The 5,155-nt window shown below is 37.0% G+C and overlaps 1 long non-coding RNA gene across 1 annotated transcript; it reads left to right on the top strand.

Moving 5' to 3' along the window:
* LOC18781294 lies at positions 3,364-4,466 on the top strand. Its single transcript, XR_002270828.1, has 3 exons — positions 3,364-3,468; positions 3,553-3,778; positions 3,884-4,466. It is a non-coding gene; the product is annotated as an uncharacterized LOC18781294 (long non-coding RNA).

Here is a 5,155-nt window from a genome sequence, read left to right as displayed (position 1 = left end):
AATTCAGATTCAAGGGTAATAGATGGATCAATTAAAGAATCTTCTGTTATTTAGTTTGAGGTTCAAAGTAAACATAAGTTGCAGAAGAAACTATATAGATAAAATTCACTTGATTATCTGAAGAACGAATCACGGATCATTCTAATACATAAAATTGAATTCTCGCCCTTTTACCCCTCAAATAGCCCCGAAAAATTAGCATTCGGGCCTGAAAGGGGATAGCGGCTCTAAAAGAATAGTAAAAGAAAGGGAAAGAAGTTAAGCTGGGCCCGAATTAACGATTGATTCAGTTGAAGACGAGAAAATATTGAAGCAGGTTAATAAAACCCAGGTAGGGTTTTTTGCTAACCACAAACTTGGTCTTGCTCTGTTGCCTGTTTAGGTGCACGCTCACACTTGTCAAGGCAATACTCACGAAGGAAAGAATATTGAAGTCCTCTTAATTGAGGCATAGAAAAGAATCCATCCGGGCCAGTAACCCCCACGCCCCCCCTCCCCCGGGAGCACAATGGCTTGGTAAGAAGTCTAGAAAGGAGGCGCAAGCTCCATCAACACTAATAATTCATATCCACACCATATCCATTGGGCTGATTATTTACTCAATAGTGGCACACCTACGCAACAAAAGGCATCAGTACTAAGAAGAAGTTGGCAGATAGAGCCTTGATCGGGCCCGTCCGCTTTTGGCAAACTGATTCAACTTTCAATTTTATTCAGAAATTGGAGGAGTCCTCTCTACGAGCCAAGAGACACCATCCGATCGAGGCATTGGTGTTGATCCAACAATTCCTCTTCATTCCTCAAAGCAGAGCTGACCCTCGTGGTTGGCAAGAGGGACGAAGGACGGAAAAAAGGACCAACATAATTTTTGGTATGCCTGGTGGGACTTTGCTCTGTGTATGGTGAGAAGGACCAAAAAGAAAATATACATGGCTGATTCCACCCAGGCCAGCTACGAGAAAAATAAAGAAATAGCAGAATTCGATTCGATAGAATCATCTTCGGAGGTCCTTTCGAACGACTCGAAAAAGTCATGAGAGAAGGTTTCCAGGCTATGACCAACTCCATGAATCACCTATCTCAAAGCATTGAGAAAAGACATTTAAACGCAACCCTACAAGGGAACGAGACGAGGGCATATTTAGGCTACCTCTTCGAGTGGGCCATGCAGGCATAACAAGAAGATCGAATGGTCCGAAAAGAAGAAGAGATGCCGCCAAATGCCAAAACACCCTTAGTCATACAAGGGCATGTTTGGTATGACTCACTAAATGGGACTGTGCTATATTGGACCTGAAGCCCATGTTTGGTTAGCAAGGAGACTAACTTAAATGGGATAGTAGAGCCCAACAGTAAAAAAAACGCCTCACTTGTTCTCCTTATACAGAGAAGCTCAAAATGGGTTCAAAAAATAAGCCTTCGCTATATTGAACACGCCTCTCTCCAGTTCGTGACTCCTTCTCTGCGACTCCATCTTTGCGACTCCACCTCTCCTTCGTTCAATTCTGGTCTTTCCCTTTGGATACCTCTCTTATTCCTTCTTCCATCTCTTTGATTTTTGCAAATCTCCTTAACAATTTTGACTGTGCTCTGAGAATCTCTCCTTCCTTTTCTCTGTTATTTTCTTCTTCTCTTCTCTAATTTTTCGTAGAATCTGTAGTGACATATATATATATATGTATGATGTTAATTGACAATTAATTTGCAATTGGGTATTTCAGAAAACCTAGAAATTCAGAAGTAGAGTAGACTTTTGGCATGAATCTTGAGTTTATTGAACTTACTGTTTCAGTTTTTATGGATTTCATTACTATCTAATGGATTTCATTACTTACTAGTTCATGTGGGATGATGCATCCTTGTGGTTTAGTGCTAAAAGATTACACATAGGAAGATTTGTAGTTTTGGAGTTTGCCAATTTTCTTTTTTCTTGGTTGGTGATTTGGTGATTCAATTTTCTTTTTCCTTTTTCCTTGGCCATGTCAAAGCAAAGTCAATAAAAAAAAAATATGGATGCAATAAAAAATAAAAAATGGATGCGATGGTGTCCTGGCTAGCAGCAAGCAGATTCAAAGTTATTAATTTTTGTTTCTCCTAGCTAATATCTCTATTAAATCTCCTACCTCCCCTTCCACTGTGTCAATTGTCACTCAGTATTTGCGCCATTCATTTCATTTCATACTCTCTGCCTTTTGTGTTCATTTAGTCTTTGTGCCATTCTTATTGTCTGCTGCACTGCATAGTGTTGTAACAGCTGTTTGACATTCAAATTAGCAAAAAAGAAAAGAAGTTCATTTGTCAAGTAATTTCCCGTGATTAAATTTTATTCCGTAGCAATTAATTTTGGCATATTATATGCTGTTTGTCTTGAATTCAATGTGATAGTTTGAAGGTCAATGACTCAAATTATACATAGTTTAATCAATTAACATGGTGATGGTGTTGACATGACAACGATGTTTAAGGTTTAACAGTGAGTGCAGCACATGCAATGTTTGTCAAGGCCATGGTAGATATAACAAAACAACGCATGTGACCTGTTTTTTCAACTTTAATTATTATTGGGCATCAAATTCAAATATTTGAAGCGTATCTGTCATTTGACAGTGCAATTTGCATCCTCCATGAATATCACTTGGTTTTGATCTCTCAAATAAGGAAATGCAATGAATAACATGGTGTTAATCAGCAGCAATATTTTTTGGCAAAAAGTGAAATAATCCTAGAACTTTTTTTTTCATATTTGTTGTGGTATTAGGCACACATTGGTTGATAATTTTTGGTCTATAGGGTGATTTTTTCATACTTTGCGAATGGTATTAATTATGGCTTTGCATTAATTAAACCGTTTCTATTTGCATATATGAAACTTTTTGTTTTCAATTTGGGGTTATTTTACTTTCAGTAGGATTGGTTAAGTGGAATAATTCTTTTCTTTTTTGATTAATAGATATGGATCAAAGACGAATGTTGTTGATATTATTGTTGGAGATGTGGCATTTAGAGACCATGTGTGCTTGCACGATTCTTGTGCTTATGATGCTAAAAAATATGAGAAGCAATCGAAGACTTTTAGAAAGACGTTCCCTCAATGACCGTTCGTTTGTTAGACATGAGAATCGATTACGTTATTTGAACAGTGTATTAGGCAATGATAGAGAATATGTGAGTGAACTAAGAATGGATTTAAAGACGTTTGGTTTATTATGTGATTTGCTTCGCACGGATGGAAGGTTAAAGAATGACGATTTGGTGACTGTGGAGGAGCAAGTATGTATGTTCTTGCATATGCTTGCTCATCATGTTAAGAATCGTACTATTAGAAATAGATTTGTTCGATCAGGAGGGACTATTAGTAGGTACTTCAATTCCCTGTTACAAGGCATTTTAAGATTACAAGGTAGTCTATTGAGAGTACCGGAACCTGTAGGTCATAACTGCACAGATCATAGATGGAAATGGTTTAAGGTATGTTTATTATACTTTGGCTTTCTTTTCTATGATCCGTGCAGCATACAAACTTAATGAAAGTTTACCCTTTTTTTTAAATAGAATTGCTTGGGAGCACTAGATGGAACATACATTAAAGTGCGAGTAGCTGAAACCGAAAAACCGAGATATCGGACTAGAAAGGGAGAAATTGCAACAAATGTGTTGGCCGTTTGCTTACGTGATATGCAATTCATATTTGTGTTGCCGGGTTAGGAGGGATCCGCATCCGAGTCTAGAGTCCTTCGAGATGCCATAACTAGGCCTAATGGATTAAGAGTTCCTACCGGTAAGGCCATTAGCTAGTGTCCACTTTATAAATAATTGTAAGTTTATACAATTACCACACAATAACAGGAATTGACTTCTTTTATTTTTAATTTTTGGTTATTAGGTTATTATTACCTTGTAGATGGTGGGTACACAAATGGTGAGGGATTTCTTGCACCATATAGAGGAACAAGGTATCATCTATCGGAATGGAGAGAAGGAAATACACTTGTAAATCATCAAGAATATTTTAATATGAAGCATGCTAAAGCAAGAAACGTAATAGAACGTTGTTTTGGGTTGCTAAAAGCTAGATGGGGCATACTAAGGAGTCCATCTTTTTATCCAATAAAGACACAATGTCGAATCATTACGGCTTGTTGTCTTTTACATAATCTCATTAGGAGGGAGATGTCTAGAGATCCGCTAGAGCATGAAATAAATGAAATTGAGGAGACGGAAAATGTGATAGAAGGTGATATGGTTGGCACCATTGGAGCATCGGATGAATGGACTACTTGGAGGAATGACTTGGCATTCCAAATGTATAATGAGTGGCAAGGAAATGCGAATAACTAGCCAACTCTTGTTATTTATGTTTGAGTTCTTAAGGTGTTTTCTTTTTTATGTGATTGTAATTTGTATTTGAGGCATGATAATTCGGCCTTAACAATGTATTGATTGTGGTATTAAAGAAAATTTATCAATTTGTTTGCTGATTTTATTTTTCATTTTGTTTTTAAGGTTATGTGATGTACTAAAGAAGAGTCATGCCTTGAAACAAAGTTATGTTTTCTTTGCAGATTCCAATTATTGACTGTGGTATTATTTTATTTGTGTTGATTATTCTTAGGGATGGAAAGTGAAGGTAACAGTCAAAACTTTGAACAAGGAAAGAAAGGAACTAGGCGGTCATGGTCCAAGTTCGAAGAAGATTCGTTTTTGACCGTGCTAGATGATTTTGTGGCTGCAAGCCAACGCTATGAGACTGGTAGTTTCAAATCTGGTACTATGGTCCAAATGAAGAAGGCTTTGAATATTAAATGTCCTGATTCGGGGCTAAAGGCATGCCCTCATATTGAATCCAAATTGAAGAAGTGGAAAAAGCAATATAGCATAGTCTATGACATGATAAACACAAGTGGATTTGCTTGGAATGATATAAAAAAGTGTGTTGAGGTTGATAGTAATGATGCATGGGAAACTTATGTGCAGGTACATGATTACATATTTTTGCTATTTATCTTACATAAAAATGGCAAGTGGGTTTGATGAGTGTAGATTTTAAACTTGCTTTTGTTATTATTATTTTTTTTAACATATTGAAAATAAGCTAAGTGGTGCCCTGTTTTATCATAGCACCACAAGGAAGCAGCCGAATGGAGGAGCAAACCAT

Source organism: Prunus persica, chromosome G3 (genome assembly GCF_000346465.2).
Source record: "Prunus persica cultivar Lovell chromosome G3, Prunus_persica_NCBIv2, whole genome shotgun sequence".
Taxonomy (NCBI): domain Eukaryota; kingdom Viridiplantae; phylum Streptophyta; class Magnoliopsida; order Rosales; family Rosaceae; genus Prunus; species Prunus persica.
The sequence above is the reverse complement of the archived record's forward strand: the minus strand, read 5'-3'. Positions and strand labels throughout refer to the sequence as shown.